The sequence below is a fragment of the Dryobates pubescens genome, chromosome 3 (genome assembly GCF_014839835.1).
Source record: "Dryobates pubescens isolate bDryPub1 chromosome 3, bDryPub1.pri, whole genome shotgun sequence".
Taxonomy (NCBI): Eukaryota; Metazoa; Chordata; class Aves; order Piciformes; family Picidae; genus Dryobates; species Dryobates pubescens.
The window spans coordinates 22,225,171-22,246,545 of NC_071614.1; the positions used below are offsets into that span (position 1 = coordinate 22,225,171).

General features: G+C 46.0%; 1 protein-coding gene across 4 annotated transcripts in view; it reads left to right on the forward strand.

Annotated features, from left to right (window-relative positions):
• NCOA1 (nuclear receptor coactivator 1) overlaps positions 1-21,375 on the forward strand; it is a 206,760-nt gene that overhangs the window by 54,882 nt on the left and 130,503 nt on the right. For all 4 annotated transcript variants that reach the window (XM_054179758.1, XM_054179760.1, XM_054179762.1 and 1 more), the window contains exon 2: positions 18,138-18,307. The gene's annotated coding sequence lies outside the window, so the exon portion shown is untranslated. The remainder of the gene's footprint in view (positions 1-18,137; positions 18,308-21,375) is intronic.

Sequence of the window (21,375 nt, forward strand, 5' to 3'; positions counted from 1 at the left end):
AAGTTTCTACCAGTGGAGTGCATCTCTGTACCACCACCAGTGTAGCTGTTTCTCATTTCCAGCCCTTGCTGGTTAGTGCTTCAAAGAAATATTGTCTAAGAAATTGCCAAATGCGCTGTGGTTACCAAGTTGCTATTGGAGAAGGAGGAGGAAATTCCCCACTATTGCAAACCAATAAACAGATTGGAGCTGGGAGCCTGAATGTGAAAACAATATATTTCAGCTGGGTAATGAGGAGAGATGTTGAATCTCAGCAACTGTTTAGATAACTGTCCTTTGATTTATTTACCATCTGCTTTTCATTCTGAAAAGGAAAAGCAGTGGTTTGAGATTGCTTTGGGAAGCTTCGCAGAAAATGGCTTGTTCCCCTTGCCGCTAGCCACAGGTGGAAATTCTCAGCCAAATCCTCTCTTGTTGGAGCTGGTTTCCACAGAAGGATCAGAGCAGTGGGGAGCTTGGTCTCTGGATTGATGGATGGGAGAAACTTGGACGTTAAAGGGTTGGTTTGCCCGCAGGATCTGAAGATGTGCAAGAGATGTGGTTTGCAGAAAACATATCTCAATGACTGACTTAAAGCAGTTTATAAACAGCTTCCCCCCCGCTCTCTTTTATAATGTTACATTCAACTTGCATGAGTGTAGTCATCTGTCCCTGAAAAGTGTTTTTATTTCCCTGCCCATGCCCAGACCACACAGAAAACCAGCGCAATGCTGTACTTTCAAGGTGGCTCCGGACCTGTGGTGGAACACGATGGATGCAAGAGCAGAGAAGTGTGAGGATGTATATTAGCTCTGACACTTCAGCAGTCTGCATGTGCAACTGGAATCCCTTTTCTCTAAAATGACTGGAAAACAGGCTTAGAGGAGCATGGCTGGGTGGTAGGAGTTTTCACAAGCTATTTGAGGCTGCAGTGGAGAAAGGGAAAAGCAGAGATTAACCCCTGACTTTTCTGTTCAGATTATCTCTGTTTCTTTTATACAGCCCTCCATTCATCACTCTAGGACTGCTCTTCCACCTGGTGCCCAGTCAAGGTCTGTTTATAAAATCATAGAATGCTTTGAATGGGAAAAGACTTTTAAGTATCTAGTCCTGCTGCAGGCAGCAGGGGCATCTTCAACTCGATCAGATTGCTCAGAGCCCTGTCCAACCTGACCTGGAATGATTCCAGGGATGGGCCTTCCACCACCTCTCTGGGCAACCTGGGACAGTGTTTCACCACCCTCAGTGTAAACAATGTCTTCCTTCTATCTTAGTCTGAATCTCCCCATGTAGTTTAAAAACATCACCTCTTGTCCTGGTACAACAGGGCCTGCTATGAAGTCTGTCTTCAGCTTTCTTCTGGGCTCTCTTTAAGTACTGAAAGGCCATAATAAGTCCTCCTTGGGTGGTTCCTCTCCAGGTTGAACAGCCCCAAGTCTTTCAACCTGTCCTCATGGTTGCCTTTGGATGATTTTTGTGGCCTCCTCTGGACCCATTCCAACAGGTCCATGTCTCTCCTGTGGTGACAAACCCAGAGCTGGAGCCAGCACTGCAGGTGGGGTCTGACCAGAGCAGAACAAAGGGGCAGAATCCTCTACTCTTGACCTGCTAGCCACACTGCTCTTGATACATAGCATGGAGTTGGCATTATATGAGAAATAATGGATCCAGTATGGCAGCAGATGCTAGCAGCTGAGAAGGTGAAGGGCTTGTCCTTGCCATCCAGTCCCAGGATTCACACATGGCCATGATGAGCATTTGCAGGGCTGGGACGTCCAGCTTCCGCATTCCTTTGTTCAGCTTCTGCAGTGCTGATGGTGAAATGGTTAAGCTGAAGTAGTGCATGGAAGCGAGGGGGAAAGAACTCTCAGTTTCCATTGGGAATCAATTCAGACAAAGCATTCAAATGGCTAAAGTTACACACACAGATAAGCCCATGGCATCTTGTTGGGGTGTTTTTTAATTAGCCATGCATACATGGGAAAGAGCTGTAAAGCTTTTAAGTGTACTACAGCTCTTCTGTATCAACACAGGCCATCTACTCCCAGTAATCCTTTATTCCTAAAGCCCTGGTTAGGCAGACAGGCTGATAAGGGGGTAATCTTAAAGGCAGCTTGGAATATATAGATGAAGCTTTTAATGATCCTCGTCCATGGTGGCACCTGCCCCATGCCAGCCGCCGCGGCAGCTCACGTGCTGGCTGCTTTTGCACATGCAATTTCCTTCCCATACAAGAAGAAGGATAAGCCATTTGCCATCACTGAATCATAGCATCACAGACTGGTTTGGGTTGGAAGGGATCTTTAGAGGCCATCTAGGTCAATCCCCTTGCAACGAGCAGGGAAAGCTTCAACTAGAGCAGGCTGCTGAGAGCCCAGTCCAGCCTGACTTGGATGGGGCTTCAACCTACCACCTCACTGGGCAGCCTGGGCCAGTGCCTCACCACTGTCAGTATGAAACATCCATCAGAGGGCTTCCAGCCCTCACATAATTTTTGTGGTCTCCTCTGGACCTGATCCAACAGGTTCATGTCTCTCCTGTGCTGAGGACCTCAGAGGTGAAAACAGCACTGCAGGTGGGGTCTCACCAGCATGGAGCAGAGGGACAGAGGACTTTGCACTTGGCTTTGTTGAACCTCATGAGGTTCAGAGGGACATGCTTCTTAGCCATCCAATGTCCTGACTTCGATGACACCTTCCAGAAATATTCTTTGCACTCTAAGTAATTCTTTTCAATGAAGTCTCTATTTTTTTGTCCAGTATTGCACTGCAATAATAATAATAAAAAAAAAAAAAGAAAGAAAAAATATAAATATCCATTTAAAGAGTTTGAAGCAGCAATGTATTTTAGTGTGCAGCAACAGCAGTGGTGAGGATTTTACTTCACAGACTTTTTCCACTCATTAAGCGTCCTCAGAATTATCTTCTTACTACTGAATTTTCTTTCTGTAGCTATGGCTACAGATTCTCATACTACGCACATATGGCTTTATGCTACAACATAATATATGGAGTTATAACACTGATGTAATTGTTTTCTTAGTATTAATATGCTTTGTGTTGTTTAATTGTCAGCCAGGGATTCTAGTGAGCACAGCACTCCTGTGTTCATATCCAGGCTGTTTGTCTCAGCTATCTGCAGCGTATAAAAATTGCAGATATAATGATGTGAGTAATGAGGGCAGCATGAGAAGCAGTTTCCAAATCATACGATTCCAGCACAGTGGGGATTATAAGGGACCTCTGGAGATCATCTAGTCCAACCCCTCTGCAAAGCAGGGTCACCCTGAGCAGGTTGCCCCGGATTGCATCTAGGTAAGTTTGGAATCCCTCCATAGAAGGAAACTCCATAACCAGTCTGGACAGCCTGGTCCTGTGTTCCAACATCCTCACAGGAAAGAAGTCTTTCCTCACAGTCAGATGGAACCTCCTGGGTACCAGTCTGTGCCCATTGCCCCTTATCCTGTTGCTGGGCACCACTGAAAAGAGTCTGGCCCCATCCCCTTGCCCACTGCCCTATAGCTATGGATCAGCACTGAGAAGATCCCCTCTTAGTCTACTCTTCTACAGGCTAAACAGCTCCAGGTGTCTCAGCCTCTTCTCATCACAGAGATGCTCCAATCCCCTCAGTATCTTTGTAGCCTCTGCTAGACTTGTTTCTCTTGAACTGGGGAGCCCAGAACTGGAACCAGGACTCCAGATTTGACCTCACTATGGCAGAGTAGGAGGAGAACCTTCCTCAACCTACTGGCCATACTCTTCTGAATGGACTCCAGGAGACTGTTGGCCTTCTTGGCCACTGGCTTCTGGTGAACTTGTCCACTGGCACTCCCACATCCTTCTCTTTCCAGCAGGTCAATCCCTAACTTGCCTTGGTGCAGGGGGTTATTCCTGCCTGGGGGCAGCACCCTAAACTTGTCCTAGTTGAACTGGATGAAGTTTCTCTTTACCCAACTCTTCAGTCTTCCTAGGTCTCGCTGAATAGCAGCACAGCCTGAGAGGGTGTCAGCAACTCTAAATTTTGAAGTGGCAGTTGCTTCAGAAAGTTTCCTTAATTTGTTTTCCTCCCTTCATCTTCCTAATATATTTAATCATTAAGACACTTGAGAAGTGTCAGAGCAGAGTCTGAAATTACTTGGTTGGCTTTACTTTTTAAAGAAACCTATTGAGTCAGCTTCTCCAAAACTTCTAAATGGCTTCTAGAGATAACCAGCTGTGCCACAGCTTGTATTCAATAAAATTGTGGAGATACAGTTCTCAAATCACAGGGCTGAGGACAGTGACATTTTTATTCAAGATGTGTACCCATGATCATAGAGTAATAGAAACATAATATCATAGAATGGTTTGAGTTGAAAGGAACCTTTAAAAGTCATCTAGTCCAACTCCCCTGCTGTCAGCAGGGATATCTTCCATTAGATCAGGTAGCTCAGAGCCCTGTCCAATCTGACCTGGAATGTTTCTGGGTCTGGGCCATCTGCCACCCCCTTGGATGACCTGGGACAGTATCTCAACACCCTCAGTGTAAAGAAATGTTTTCTTTCTATCTAGTTTGAATCTCCCCTCTTTTAGCTTAAAACCATCACCCCTTGTCCTGTCATATCAGGTCCTGATAAACGGTCTGTCCCCATCGTTCTGATGGAGCCCCTTTAGTACTGAAAGCCCACAATAAGATTTCCTCTCCCTCTTCAGGACTGGTGATGGTGCTGAGTGTTTTTGCATCTTCAGCTTCCTCTTACTTCCAAGCTTGACTCAGCATGATCCAGGCCCTCATGAAACAATATTTGAGGTCTAATGGAACTGAAATGCCAATAATTCCCTGTCATAGTTTTGATGCCCGGGCAGTCAACCATCTTTAGGCTTCAAAATGGAGTGGAACATCTCCCTTATGAGGAAAGGCTGAGGGAGCTGGCCCTCTTTAGCTTGGAGAAGAGGAGGCTGAGGAGTGACCTCGTTCATGATTCTAAAGATGTGAAGGGCAAGTGTTGGGAGGATGGAGCCAGGCTCTGCTCTGTGGTGTCCAGTGATAGGACAAAGGGCAATGGGTGCAATCTGGAGCATAGGAGGTTCCATGTGAACATAAGGAAAAACTTTTTCTCTGTGAGGGTGACAGAGCCCTGGAACAGGCTGCCCAGAGAGGTTGTGGAGTCTACTTCTCTGGAGACGTTCATAACCTTCCTGGATGTGTTCCTGTGTGACCTACTCCAGGTGATGCTGCTCTGGCAGCAGGGTTGGACTGGATGATCCTTCAAGATCTCTTCCAACCCCTAACATTCTGTGGTTCTGTGAAAACTGATCATTAAGAGCTGGAAGCCCAGACACAACACCCAAGTTGTCAGTGTTGGAGTCCAGTGCACCTTTTCTGTGTTCATTTATTAACAGGATGTTTTTGAGCTCTGTAATTTTATCTACAACATCCTTCAGATATTTCATATCTGAGCTCCTCCATTGATTATTTTTTTTTTTTTGTAATTACATTTTGTTGGGGAAGGAAAAAAAAGCCAAGAACATCTGTCCCAGGCTGCTTGTGCTTGCTGTTAAGCACATTTTAATGATGGATCATAGAAAGTAAACAGTTTAAAGTACCATACCACATACTTGTAATCCCGCACACATCTGTTCGAGTAACTGTGCAGGGCCGAGGCCACCACAGAGCCTGTGCAGCGCTTGGTGGAACAGTGTATTTGTGCAGCACTTCAGCTTTGCTTGGGCAGCAGCCTGTTTCACAATGGTACCCCATGCAAACCTGGCTTTCATCATTTAATCACCATCACTGGGTTTTAGTAAGGGGTGGGGGGGAAGATAGGGAAGCATAAAAAGTCAGTGTCACGTTCCCGAGATGAAGACTGTTCTTTGCAGGAGATCTCAAATTAGGGATGTATTTTTAAAGTGTGGTAGGAGCTGGTTTTATTGGAACAGGGAGCCTGTGACAGCTTAAATTCTACTTTCAAACATTCATCTTCTTTGCAGCCAGAGAAATTAGCATTTGCACAGCTCTTCAAACCAGCTACTCTCTTCTGTACAAGATCAGCTCTCCTCGATTTGCTCCGAGATAACTTCAAGTGTAGGCCTTTGGAACCTTCATGCAATGATCTTTGAGGTCTCTTCCAGCCTTGGTGATTCTGTGGTTTCAGCCTCAGCGAGGACCTAACATCGGATGAGCAAGAGCTTATAACCCTTTGGCATCAGGCTGCTATCGCCCTTTGGCATCAGTCTGACAAAATAGTTTGCAAATGACGGGAGAGACTTTGAAAGATAACTGTGAGGCTTTGGAAGGGAAGGAACCTGAGCACTGCAGGAGTTCTGAGCTGGGTAAATAATTATTTATATGGTGTTTGGCTTGAAACCAAATTTGCCCTAATGAGAGACACTGAATATGCTGAGAATGTGGCTGTTGCTCCAGAAATGAGGGTGTTTGGAGAGTTCACATTCAACTGATGAGGGAGAGATAAAGTTGGATATAATCTATAGCAGGAAGTTATTAAAAACTAATGTAAAGAATATAGTTAAGGCTGTTAATGACTGGAGAGGTTTTGGACATGAGTCTAACGATTTCTTTGGCTTGGAGCAAGCTATGGATTGATTTGGCAAAATGGGCACCTGAGGTGCTGGCTTGAGTGTGGGTAGAGAAATGCTTTGAGTTTTGGGTTGGGGATTTTCTTTTCTCCCTTCAAGGCACATCACCGCTTTCAGGGAGTAAAACAGGGGTCCTGCTCATGTGTGCTGGCCAAACCACAGAATCCCAGCATGATGAGAGTTGGAAGAAAGGACCTGTGAGCATCGTCTAGTCCAACCCCCTTGGCAAAGCAGGATCACCCACAGCAGGTTACCCAGAATCATATTTAGGCAGGTTTGGAATTTCTCTAGAGAAGAAGACTCCACAGCCTCTCTGGACAGCCTGTTACAGGGCTCTGGCACCCTCATAGAACATCCTGGATTCCAGTTTGTGCCCATTGCCTCCTGTCCTGTTGCTGGGCAACACTGAAAAGAGTCTGACCCTATCCTTTAGATATTGACCAGCATTGAGAAGGTTCCTCTCAGGCTACTCTTCTCCAGGCTAAAGAGCTCCAGGTCTCTCAGCCTTTCCTTATCAGAGAGATGATTCAGCCCTCTCAGCATCTTTGTGCACCTCTGAAAGTGGCATCTGCTAAAGAGTGTTCAGGTTTCTCTTTGCTGGTTCTGTGTGATGGTCAAATCATGGCAAGGGAGAGGTTTTGATTTATGTGATTTCCTGAAGCTGTTGAAGTGGTCCACCCAGGGTCATCTTCCAGTGAAGCACTGTTACGGCTTCACAGCACTCCTGAGATCTTGAGCTGGTTCAAAATTACAGCAATTTGCAGAAATACCAAAATTGGGAACTTTCTGTTGCTGTGAGGTGGGTGAGTGAAGAAAAGCCACAGGAGACTGTGACAGGGTTAGCATCCACAGACATATCATAGAATCATAGAGTGGTTTATGTTGGAAAGGACCTTATGTTGGAAAGGATCCAGCCTAACCTCCTTACAGTAAGCAGAGACATCTTCAACAAGATCTGTTTGCTCAGAGCCCTGTCCAACTGAACCCAGACTGTTTCCAGGGTTGGGGCAATAACCACCCCACTGAGCAACTTGCACCAATGTTTCAACACTCTCACAGTAAACAATTTCTAATCTAAATCTCTGCTCTTTCAGTTTAAAACAGTTACCTCTTGTTCTATCACTGTGCTCCCTCCCCATCTTTCTTACAGGATCTCTTAAGTACTGAAAGGCCACCAGAAGGTCTTCCTGGAGTGTTCTCTTTTTCCTGGCTGAACAACCCCAACTTTCTCAGCCTGTCCTGACAGCGGAGGTGCTCCAGCCCTCAGATCATCTTTGTGGCCTTTCCATGAGGCAGGTGTGGAGACCTGCTGAAAGTTCTTTTGTACTTGGTGTTGAACACATAAATATGACTTCATATTGAGCTCTTCACTTCTGATCTGACATGTGGAGACAGTTGGGCTTTAGGGACCAAACAACGCTCCGTCTCATCTTGTTCTCCTTGCTTTTCTCTCCGTGGTTCAACCCCCAAACTACATGACAGTGAAACCCAGCCTGGCCTCTTCATTCCTTCAGTTATCTCCAAAGATGACTACCAGGCCATCTGTCAAGACAGGCAGTCCATAAAATGCTGTTATTGATGTTTTACCCCAGCCTTGGAGCTGCTTCTAATCTGCCTGGATGGCTCCAGCAGCACTGGCTGGGAGCCTCAGTGAGTAAGCTGTGTTGTTTATGCTTGGAGCTTCTCTAGTCTTGAATTAGCCAAAGCCTGGTAGGGCTCCTACTTTGGGCTCCATGGGGGGCCTCTCCTGTCTTACAGGAGCACTTTGGGCTTTGGGAATCACAGAATCATGGAATGGTTTGGACCAGCAGGTAATTCACTGATCTTAGTCCTAACAGCAGGAGCAGTCTGCAGATAGGACTTCAGTATGCGTTGTCTGTGGTTACTGATTTACTACATGAATAAATTAAATCAATTTCTCTCTCAGATTTCTTTTAAAAGCACATTTTCCACTTTCTGTCCTATGGTTAAACCCTTGCACTTCCAGCTAGGATGAGTGGGATCCCTGCAAAAACCTGGCACGTGTTCCAAACCTTAGGAGGACAGAAAGCTGTTTATTAAACTTCCTCGTGGGTAGATAAGACACCTCACTTTGCTGGAACAAAGTTAATGTTGGGTGTTTTTTTTTCATTGAGGTCTTAGTTGTTTCAAATGATTCTTCCCAAATACAGCAATTGTTTTTCTGACCTTTTAATTTGCAGCAGTTAACTGGCAAACAGATCCAGCCCTCTTGCAAAATGACTTTTCTCTCAGTGTCTCCTCCAACACTTATTTGGAGTTGGGTATAAACCAGGCAGTCATATGTGAAAAAAAGCAGATAAGGAGCAGAACAGGCTTTCCAGATGCCCAAAAATGTGCTCAAGCTCTAAGCAAAATCAAATTTAAAGGGGTAATTTCACGTGAAGGAAAACGTAGTGGGAATTAATATTGGCTTGGAGCTGTGGCCTGAATGCCTTCACTCCAGGGAGATTAACTATCCCCTTAAAAATGCAGCCCTTACACTGGCCCAACAGCTCTGGAGTTTGGAGGGGGTGCAAAAACATATTTGGTGTTGCATGTTCCTTATAAGCAGGCAGAGAAGGAAGGTCCTTGTGGGAGGCTCCCTGCAACCTCCTTAACAAAGCTGTGCTTTTTCATGCTGCTTTGTAGCCTTTTTATATATAGCACAGCACTGAAAAACAAGTAAATAAATTATGGATTTTGTCAACATACAATAAACATTAAACCCCTCTTAAACTCATTTCCACTTGCTTTTTATAGTTGGGTATAATTTATTAGCTTTGATTCCCTAGGCTAAATGGAACCAACTGTTGCAGCTGACACGCAGGAGAGGATCTGGCGGTCACAGTGTGAGACAAAGCTGGACAAACCCCTGTTTGTCTTCATGGTGTAGGTCTGCTCATCAAGTGAAGAGTTTCTGGTCCTGTCCCCACAGACCCTTCTTTATGGAGTTTAATATTAAACAATCATAGATAAAATATTTAGAGCCTTAAGTGAAATATAACAAGGGAGTTATTGAATGATGCATGTTTCACATGGTGAATGGTGACTGCTTCAAAGGTGCTGTGGTGGCCCCAGTCCATCATGGGCTGTGTGAAAACTCACTTGCAAGGCATTTACACCCTGGAGGTCCATGGCTGAAGAAAGCACATGACTTGGAGGATAAAGCTGTGGTAAGCTAAAGATGAAAGATTTTGGGGGAGATCTAGCTCCAATGAAAGATGGCAGGAAGTTGTTTCTTCTGGCTGCTGGAACATCTGAAATGGCTTAGTGGGTTTATTTTACTAAAAAATGTATTAGCTATTGACCTTGAGCTTAAACACTGTGCTAGTGCTTAGCCTCATTATGCTCCTTGTTAATTTTTCAGTTGATCATCAGAATTTCAAAGCAGATGTAGGGATGGGAAGGCTGGCCAGATCAGCAACACACCAGACTACTCTGCATGTTTGAAGACATTTTCATGGAACAAGTTTAAGTTCACAAGGGCAAGGGTAGAGTCCTGCACCTAAGGAGGAATAACCCCCTTGCACAAGGGCAGGTTAGGGGTAGACCTGCTGGAGAGCAGCTTTGTGGAGAAGGACTTGGGAGTGCTGGTGGACAGCAAGTTCACTATGAGCCAGCAATGTGCTCTCATAGACAAGAAGGCAAATGGTCTCCTAGAGTGCATTAACAAGAGTGTGACCAGCAGATACCTCTACTCTGTCCTAGTGAGGTCACATCTGCAGTAATGGCTCCAGTTCTGGGCTTCCCAGTTCAAGAGAAGCAGGGAACTATTGGAGAGAGTCCATCAGAGGCTACAAAGATGCTGAGGGGACTGAATCTGCAGTAGTTAATGTGGAAAGGGTGTCAGGGGGTCATCTGGTCTGTAACTTGCTCAAAGCAGCTTCAGAGGATATGCTTAACAGGATCGTGGATAACCCAGTTATTGCCTCAGCTTCAACTGTTTAAAACCAGGGTCCAGTCCACTGACTTATGTGGGATATTTTGTCCTTGTGCTCTGCTGACTTCCAGGGAACAACCCAACTTGGATGCTGTGTTGCAGGGAAAAGCACTGTTCTACCTAGAGCAAATCAGTTCAGACCATTTTTTGAAGGCTATAAATAGTTTGGGTAAGAAATGCTGCAAAGAGAATTTGGGAAGAAAACAGAGGAGCAAAGGCTGCCTGTCAGTGCAAGCTTTATTGAAAGGGCTTTGGGTTTCCAGTGTTGGAAACTTCCAAGGGCATTTCCCTGCTAACTACAAGGCTTGCTGATGAAAGGGGAAAATATCCTGGGCTGGTGATGTATTTAATCTATGGATACTTATTTCTTTTATCTGTCCTCCAGATGTCTTCATATCTTAAACTGAAAGCTTGTGCACAATAGCACTTGTACAGTGTCTTTTATTATGGCCTGAAGGCATTATGTTTTGGAAAGAAAAGGTTGATCCACCTCCTTTAGCTGATTTATGGACTATGGGTAGTGGTCTGCAACCAGGTTGTGTAGTTGTGATCTGGGAAAGCTTAGCAAAATCTTCATGTGGTTGAGGACAAGAAAGTGTGTGGGACATGTGAGAGCTTGAGAGGATGGAGTAATTCTTGGGTGCCTTCAGAAGGCATGACCAGCAGCTTGAGGGAGGTTCTTCTTCCCCTTTACTATGCCCTAGTGAAGTGGTATCTGGAGTACTGGGTCCAGTTCTGGGCTCCCCATTTCAAGTGAGATAAGGACCTACTGGAGAGAGTCCAGTGAAAGATTGAGGGGACTTCATTATCTTTGATGGGGAAAGGCTGAGAGACCTGGGGCTGTTTAGCCTGGATAAGAGCAGCCTGAGAGGAGATCCTCTTAATGCTGATGAATAACTAAAGGATGAGCGTCAAGAGGGTGGGGCCATGCATGTGGACTCTGCAGTGCTGCTTCCAAAGGAGGTGCACTGGGGAGCCATGTGTGGTCCACCATCACTGAGATCTTTTTCAAGGTATGGTTTCCTCTACTCCTAGGTGAGAGTATAAGAATAGCATGGATGGATCTGCATGCTGTTTCTAAAAGTGAAGCCTCCAGTAGGAAGTGAGAACTGGGCAGATCCTATACGGCATTTTCCCAACTCTCTAGCCTCTGATCATTCAACATCTCCAGGATTTTCCCAGTCAGAGATTAGTAACTATCATGGGTCTCTGCTCTGTGACACAGCCAGTCTTTCTGTGAGCTCATGCAGATGTTTAGCATACATGACATCCTGCACCAAGGAGCCAAACTGCTTAGCTGGGTCCTGTTTGAAGAAACCACCATCTCTTCTTTGGCTTCGGATTTGCCACCTGCTGTCTTCATTTCTTACCCCCTTGTTCTTACACTAAGCAAACCCTCCTCTTCTCCAGGATAAACAATCCCAGCTCCCTCAGCCTCTCCTCATAGGGCTTGTGCTCAAGACCTCTCACCAGCCTTGTTGCCCTTCTCCCAGGCAACCAGCACCAGAACAAGAGGACACAGTCTTGGGCTGCGCCAGGGGAGGTTTAGGCTGGAGGTTAGGAGGAAGTTTTACACAGAGAGAGTGATTGCCCATTGGAATGGGCTGCCTGAGGAGGTGGTGGGGTCACCATCACTGGAGGTGTTCAGGAGGAGACTTGATAAGGTGCTTGGTTGCATGGTTAAGTTGATTAGGTGGTGTTGGATGATAGGTTGGACACGATGATCTTGAAGGTCTCTTCCAACCTGGTCTGGTCTATTCTATTCTATTCTATTCTATTCTATTCTATTCTATTCTATTCTATTCTATTCTATTCTATTCTATTCTAACTGCTGCTGCCTTCAGATGCTTCTAGTGTGCCCCTGCTCTGTTACATCCCATCTGGACAGGGTAGGATCTCTGCTCCAAATCTGTGTTGGGTGATAAATCTGTGCAGTGTCTTTGCTTGTAGTCACACTGGTCTGGTAGAAGATCCAGCTCTCTTGTCCTTCTCTCTCTGCAGAGTCAATGTGAGCTGGGATTGCAGTGGCTTTTGCTCATGGCTCACAGGATGATGAGTAATGTAGGGCGCAACAGCTGCTCCTTCTGGGACTGCAGTGCAAGCACGTGATGAATGATGATCTAGTTATATTTTATGACTTCTCACTTGGCTAATTATTAATCTGTTTAATATATTCCACGTTATGTAACACAACTCCAGTTACTTGAGAAATCAGACTTTGCAAAGTTAAAAGATTTCCTGAACTCTAACAGCTCTGATGCAACAGACTGAAAGTTTGAAGCCAATTTTGTAGTCTTGAAAACCTCACACAGAGTGGGTTGAAGACCTTGGTGTAGATAGATGTCAGCTATTGACTTCGTAGAACTCTTAAGCCAGCAATGTGTGCTCACAGCCTCAAAAGCAAACCATATCCTGGGCTCCATCCAAAGCAGCCTGGCCAGCAGATCCAGGGAGAGGATTTGCCCTTCTGCTCTGCTCAGACCCCACCTGCTGTGCTGTGTGCAGCCCTGAGGTCCTCAGCACAGGAGAGACATGGACCTGTCAGAGTGGATCCAGATGAGGCCACAAAAGTGATCTGAGGCCTAGAACCCCTCTGCTGTGAGGACAAACTGAGAGAGCTGGGGTTGTTCAGCCTGGAGTAGAGAAGGCTCTAAAGAGGCCTTACTGCAACCTTTCAGTACTTAAAGAGGCACTATCAAAAAGATAGGGACAGACTTTTTTATCAGGGTGTGATGTAACAAGCCAAGGGGTAATGGCTTTAAACTAAAAAGAGGAGAGATTTGGACTAGATAGAAGGGAGAAATGTTTTGTGCTGAGGACAGTAGGGGATTGGCCAGGTTGCCTCACGAAGGGGTATACACCCCATTCCTGGAACCATACCAGGTCAGGTTGGGTGGGGCTCTGAGCAACCTTCTGTAGCTGAAGATGTCGTTGCTCATTGCAGGGGGCTTGGACTAGATGACCTTTAAAGGTTCCTTCCAACCCAAACCGTTCTGTTAGTCTATGATTTTCCTTTTCTTCCTGGGATGTAAGCTGTCTCTATAGCTTGTTACTAGGTTGGTCATCCTGTGTCCTCCATTGCTCTCAAATTTCCCAAGTTAAACCTACAATAAATGCTTCAGAGTTTTTCTTGTCCGGCTTTTTCAAAGCCCTTGGGATGCAGCTGAATATCTCCTGATTTAAGTCCAAGCAGCTCTGTTCACTGCTGTTTCACATCTGTCTGCATTGCTGTCTGGGATAGGAAATGTTTCCTGTGGCATGACTGTACCATCTGGTTTCTTTCTTAATTAATGAACAGAAATATTTGTTGCATTCACCTGCCCTTCCCATAACGTTGCTGGTGGCTGCTCTGGGTCTGCTCAATAGCAGTCCTTGGCCATTGCTGGAATTTGCTGTTTCCTAGGTAATTTTTGCAGCACGGTGCACTCAAACCTCTTGTGCTTCTCTTACTGTTTCATAGAAGCATAGAACAGAATCACAGAATTATTTTGGTTGGCAAAGATCTCTATGATCACCAAGTCCAACCACTGACCTAACACCGCCATGGCCAATAAACCATGCCCCACAGTGCTATGTCCACATGTTTCTGAACACCTCCAGGGTTATGACTCCACCACCTCCCTGGGCAGCCTGTTCCAATGCCTGACCACTCTTTCAGTAAAGAAACTTTTCCTAATACCCAAACTAAACCTCCCCTGGCACAATTTGAGACCATTTCCTCTCATCCTATCAGCTGCTACTAGAGAGAAGAGACCAACCCCAGCCTGACTGCAACCTCCTTTCAGGGAGTTGTGGAGAGCAACAAGGTCTCCTCCCCAGCCTCCTCTTCTCCAGATAAACAATCCAGGTCCTCTCAGCCATTCCTCCTAAGACTTGCATTCCTGACTTACTGTAATAAACTAAGAACTTTGTTTTTCTTCTCTATGTATTTTTTATTCTGATTCTTGTTTTCATTTTCATGAGAGCCAGGTTGAGAAGGGTTTGGGGACCTTCATTCCCACCAGACCCAGACACTGCTGTGGGAACCTGGGAATGAATTCCTGAGGTTTCCATTAGTAACATTTTTATTTTCTGCTTTTACCATTCCTTCCTTAGCATCATTTGATCTATTTATTGCAGGTGTAGTGAAAGCAGCTGGGACATGTTTATTATTTAGAAGTTGAGAGACCATCTCCTACTGGTAAAATGCAACCTTCAGACTGGAAGTCTGAGCAGTACAGCATGTTGTGCTGTATCTTTTGTGTTCATTTATGTGTACATGTGTTTAATGGATGTTTAACAAGGCAGGCCACCTGTCTCTCATCGGGATGTACTCATCACACACACAGAATGATGTGGGTTGGAGGGAACCTCTGGAGATCACCTAGTCAAACCCCCTGCTAAAACCGGATCACCCACAGGAGGTTGCCCAGGATCACAATGTACAGGCAGGTTTGGAATCTCTCCAGAGAAAGAGACTCCACAACCTCTCTGGGGAGCCTGTTCCAGGGCTCCAGCACCCTCACAGGAAAAAGTTTTTTCCTCATGTTCAGGTGGAACCTCCTGGGTTCCACTTTGTGCCTGTTGCTGGACACCACTGAAAAAAGTCCAGTGCCATCTTCTTGCCCCTTGTCCTTTAGCTATTGATAAGCATTGAGAAGATCCCCTCTCAGTCTGTTCTTCTCCAGGCTGAAGTGCCCCATGTCTCTCAGCCTTTCCTCATCAGAGAAATGCTCCAGTCCCCCCAGCATCTTCATACCCTCTGTTGGACCTTCATAAGTAGTTCCTTGTCTTTTTTGAACTGGGGAACCCATAACTGCACCCAGTACTGCAGTTAGAGGAGAGGGGGAGGGAAACCTTCCTAAACCTGCTGGCCACACTCTTCTGAAGGCAGTCCAGGATCCCACTGGGCTTCTAGGCCATGAGGGCACATTGGTGGTTCATGGTTAGCTTGTCCCAGCCATTACACCTCTGTTGGAATGTAGATCTGCAGGCTTCCAGAGCTATTCTTTGCCAGTGCCTTGGCTGCTGTCTGAGTTTTCCTACCTCCTTTGTCTACTTGATTGTTCATGACTAAATTACATCGAGTGACTTATAGGAGCCTTGTGTTGTTAATGACTTGTGTCCTTAATGACTAGTGCATTATTAAGGCACTGTTCTAATGACTGTGCCCCTGTAAGTAATTTCTTTTGTAATAGTAGGAGTGGTGATAGGACAAGGAGGTTTTGAACTAATGCTGATACTCCCCTCATCTAACTTCAGATGCTCAGGCTTAGAGGTATAAATTTAACCAGAAGTCCTAGAAACCCTGTGACAGAGAGAAAGAAAGTAGACACATCCTGGAATTTGACATGGCCTCCTAACTTGATCATTCCTTGAGGACCAAACCTCATCACTGAAGCAGCAGTCAGTTTTGGGGGCTGGTCAGGTTGTGGGGATGTGCAGATATCTTTATCCAGCATCTCCAAAGGGCAGATCTGTGGACCTGTTTATTGAATTCTTTACTATGAGGGTGATGAGACATTGGATCAGGTTGCCTGGAGAAGTTTTGGATTCCCCATCCCTGCAAGGGTTCAAGGCCAGGTTGGATGGGGCTCTGAGCAACCTGGTCTGTTTGAAGATGTTTCTCTTTACTGCAGTGGGTTTGAACGAGGTGATCTTTAAGGTCCCTTCCAATCCAAACCATTCTATGACTGCAGAGGGACCCAGGAATTACTAGGTTGGGTTTCCAACCAGCTCTTAGGTGTTCAAGGTGAAGAAGATGTGGATCCTGTAACTGCTACAACTACAATTTCAAAAGCAACACTGAGACTTCTTTCTTGGAGCATTTGATGGGGAAGGTGACAAGCTTGGCTATAGAAACTGCATTGTGTGGAGTAAAGGTCATGAAGCTCATCTCAGTGTTTCCATGGTTGGTTTTGGTTTTAAATTGCTTGCTTTTTCAGTAGAATTCATCAAAGTATCAAAAGCCCAATTTTATGAACTTCAAATTTTCACCCTAGGAAGGTGTTTTCAAGCCCCAGCTTAGCTGACATGCTGGCATTTGACTGGAGAGGAACAAGTTTCAGGCTGATATGTCTTAGAGGAGAGGGGATAGCTGAAGAAAATGGATGCTGCCAACTTAGTGTCTTTGGCAGTGAAATTGTTTTTTAGTGCCGGGTTCTGCACATTGGCCACAACAACCCCATGCAATGCTGCAGGCTGGGGTCAGAGTGGCTGGAGAGCGGCCAGGCAGAGAGGGACCTGAGGGTGCTGGTTGATAGTAGGCTGAACATGAGCCTGCAGTGTGCCCAGGCAGCCAGGAGGGCCAATGGCATTCTGGCCTGCATCAGGAACAGTGTGGCCAGCAGGAGCAGGGAGGTCATTCTGCCCCTGTACACTGCACTGGTTAGGCCGTACCTCGAGTACTGTGTCCAGTTCTGGGCCCCTCAGTTTAGGAAGGATATTGAGTTGCTGGAATGTGTCTAGAGAAGGGCAACAAAGTTGGGGAGGGGCTTGGAACACAAGCCCTATGAGGAGAGACTGAGGGAGCTGGGGTTGCTTAGCCTGGAGAAGAGGAGACTCAGGGGTGACCTTATTGCTCTCTACAACTACCTGAAGGGTGGTTGTAGACAGGCAGAGGTTGGTCTCTTCTCCCAGGCAGCCAGTACCAGAACAAGAGGACACAGTCTCAGGCTGCACCAGGGGAGGTTTAGGCTGGAGGTTAGGAGGAAGTTTTACACAGAGAGAGTGATTGGCTATTGGAATGGGCTGTCTGAGGAGGTGGTGGAGTCACCATCACTGGAAGTGTTCAGAAGGAGACTTGACAGGGTTCTTGGTTGCATGGTTTAGTTGGTTAGGTGGTGTTGGATGATAGGTTGGACATGATGATCTTCAAGGTTTCTTCCAACCTGGTCTATTCCATTCCATTCCATTCCATTCCATTCCATTCCATTCCATTCCATTCCATTCCATTCCATTCCATTCCATTCCATTCCATTCCATTCCATTCTAGAATTACACTCATCTCAGGTTCAGAGGCTACCTGGCTACCTGGAAGGTGATGCAGAAGGTCTGTGGAAGAGGAGGAACTGGAGAAATCCCCTTGATCCAGTTTTAGCTTAGTGCTTAGTAACAGCAGCAATTTACTCTCCGTGCCTTTGTGAGGCAAGGAAGGATCTCATTATCTTTGAGTTTTATGAGTTTGGTGGTGGTCTGCAGCTTCTTGGCTGTAAACACCAACTGTAATTTTCTGGTGCTAGTTTTTATCTGCCGTGCTGCGTAGATGCTGTCTTGCTACAGCAGATTTGCTGCGAGATCTGCTGCTGTGGTTTTTTTCTGGAGGGTAATCTTTATTTCTTAGGAGTGGCATTGGCAAAGAGGGAAGGGAGAAGTTAAAATCCTGTTGGTTGGAGTATTCAGCTTTCATTTACTTTATTTCCCCAAGTAGCTTAAAGCTTGAGGAGGCTTGATGAGTTCTTTCCCAGTGAACTCAAAAAACTGCCTTGCAACTGATGGTATCGAGGAGGTCAGCAAGCTATTAATGATGCTGCTGTGAATTAGTAGTTGACCTCAGCTTTGCTGAGCTGTTTTTCTGCTCAAGACCCTGAAAATTGCATAATGTGAATAATAATTCAGAGAGATACATGAAAGCTAATGTAGACAACCTATGCTTGCCTCTCCAGGACTCACTAATTGAAGCTGGTCCCCTCTCAGAAGAGTTCATGTGAAGGCTGCCCATGGAAGGCCGATGCCTGCATTCGCTGTGGCTCTAGGATTCTGCTGGTTTGCTGTTTTAATTCACTGAAGAGTCCAGTTTTTCCCATGAACCATCTTTCACCTCGGGAAGATAGAGGTAAGGTTGCAGGTCTCTTGTTTCTTCTTTCCTCTGGCAGAAAATGTTTCAGCCTGTCACAGGGGTGGCTTTTGCTGGAGACCCTCTTCGTGTGGAATTGATGACGGAGACCAGTGAAAGCAAAAGTCGCTGCCGGTTTCCTCTGTCCCTGGCATCCTTTGGGCTGCTTTCTGTCCATGAGCTGAGCAGGCAGGCTGGAGTGCCTTCACAGCTATGTGAGCTGCTTGAAGAGCTTGTAAAGATGAACTTACTGCCTGAATCAGCTGGGCTTTCTCAATGTGGTTTGCAAACTGGAATAGCTAATTCCTGCGCTGGCAGAGTGGCACGCAAAGGGTTCACGCCGCGCGGTTTGGGTAACTCAGTGCTATGCTGGGAGGAGGGCTGGCTCCTGGTGTTGTGCAGGTGAACTGAGGTCCACAGCTAGAGAATTTTCAAAGTCACAGACTTGGGAAATCAAAATGTTTTATGGTGAGGGCTGCTATAACTTCTAGAGCAAAAAGTGTGTACTCAGCATCCTTGTAGCTCTTACTAACTGATGCATGTAACAACTTGAACACTTCTGTGGTTTACCCACAGCCGGACACGTCTTAAAGCAGAATGGTTGTGATGGAGTGGTAACTTGGAAAGTCAGGGGAATATATTTAGAAAGGAACAGAGTGATTAAACAAGCAGCAGTTGGATGAGGGGTGGGCTGCAGCTATGGGAGTTGCAGCCTCTCTCCATCAAGACTGGGAGTGCTTACTGCTGTGGACCATGAATAAGCAGGAGGATCCCTGTACCCCTGCTCATGCCCCTAACAGCTGACAGGCTGTAAGGCAAAAAGGGCATCACCACAGCTGCTTTTGCCTGATGCAGTTTCCTGTTCCTTCTTTGACAGTTCCCTGTCTGAGATAGCTGAAAAGCAAGAAGCTTTTGCATCAAAACAGGTTTTAGCCAAAGTCCAATGGAAAAGCCTTCTGGACTGAGTATGGCTTGCTCCCGTGTTCTTCTTCAGTGTGGTGTCAATACTGGACCAAATAAGATAACTGGTGGTGTAAGTTCTCTGTAGGCTGCTTTGGCCACCTGATTTCAGTCCCTGATTTGGCAGTTTCCCTAAATTGTGGTGGGATGATAGCTGCAGTGGCTTGGAGTTGCTAGTTCCATTGCTGGTCTCCCCCTGGTTCATTTGGTTGATGGAGGATGGATAATTGGTGGCCTAAGGTGGGGTGCAGAGGTGGTAGTAGCTGGGAAGCCATCCTTCCTTGCCCTGATCCATCTGCCTGCAGTGTTTGCCCTGCATTTTTGGGAAAGGCTCTTTTCTGTCTGCCTTGATGTCTTCCATTGGTAGTAGAAATGGTGGCATGGTAGTAAAATTTGTGATTGTCACTTCTGTATTGCTGTGTGCTGTCCTGACTATTAGCTCAGGTGGAGTGGAGCTGGGGGACTGCCAGTGAGTGGTGAGAAACCAGCAGAGCCCCCAGTCCAGTGCTACAAGTGCTGCTCAGAGTTAATTATTAACCCAGACTTTGCCTGATAAATGCACACTTGGATTCAGGACCTTTCACTACAAAAAGATCTCCCTTCCCTCTGGACATAACAGCTACTGTTTGATTTAAATCAGGCAAGCCGTATCACACACAAACAAAAAAATCTTAGCTCCTGTGGCTCTTAAGATATCTTTATTTTCCTCCCCAGTATCTGACCAGATTCACCTTTTGAAAAGGTGACCTTGGAGGTTGGTGGTGGGTTCTCCCTGCTGCTTTCCTGGCATTGCAGAATACCTGCCCAGGCTGGGAGGTTGAAGACTGAGGTCTTGGGCTGGAGCATACTGCAGGTTGGGTTATACTCAGCTTTTCTTCTTTATTTTCCTCTTTTCTCCATGCTCCAAAGCAATCAGTACAAATCATGTGGCCAGGTTTTACCTGAGACATCTCTTAATGTCAGGAAGCTTGACAGATCCAGCCCAGGCAAGTAAAGGGTTACATTCTTGCCTATGAAATTGGATATCGTGGCAGGGAGGAAGAGTGAGTTCTAGATTAATTTGAAGGGTGAGGTGCCTCCTTGGCTGCTCTGGATTTCCCCTAATTTAGGGGCCTGACAGACTAGCCCTTGCTCTTGCGTGGGGAGAGCCCTGCCTTCATCCCACCTGGCATCTCAAGCCTTTCCTTGGTTCCCCACCCCACCTCCCAACCCCCCCTCACCTGCCTTATTAAATTTCATTCTTTCCTCTAGCAAATGGACTTTCTGGCTTGGCATGAAATGGGCTTGCTGTGATTGAGTTCCCATCCCCTTTATCCTGCGATGGGGCTTTGAGATGAAAAAATGTAAATGCAGTTGCTCCCTCCCCCTCCCTAGCCCTAGGCCTTCACTGAGCCGAAACTCCCTCTTTATTCCTTCATGATCATATTCCTTCCACTTTAAATAGATTTCCTGCTGTTAACAGCATTTTCAAGTGTTGCAACACTTTATAAATGGTATCTCGTGAGAGGTATTTGCTGTAGGTGAGTTTCCTTGAAGTCGTAACCTCTGCCTTGCCATTCCCTTTTCCTGGGGGCTGCTGGTGGAGTAGGAAGGACACAGATGACAGGCTTGACAGTCACTGTGCTTCTAAGTCATCTGTTCTTCCAACTCTTTTGTCAGTTTTAGAGAGGGATGTTGTTTCAGCCCTGTGTTTGAAATGGAGTCCTGCTGAACAAGACAAAGATGCACGCAGCATGTTGAGGAACTTAGGAAGAAGAAACCCCAGACTTGTCTCACCACAATTGAATTAAAACCATTGGGGCACTCCTGAAGCCTTGCTTCTAAAAAGCAAAAAGCACAAATAAACTAGGAACCCCTGCCATGCCCACTGGGAAAGGCTCTCTTGGTTGCCTGGTGGAGAACAGACAAGACAATTGCTGTGGACTATGTCCAAGGAAAGATCTGAAGCTTCTACTGCTTTGCAGAGGACATCCACTAAAAATATTGCATCTTCAAGTCAGGCTTCTTACACTTGTGCCTAGCCAGCCCGTGGCCACAACAGGAGCAGTGTTGCTCTCTTTAGGTTGCCAAATACCAGGGCAGAATCACAGAAAGGTGGGGGTTGGAAG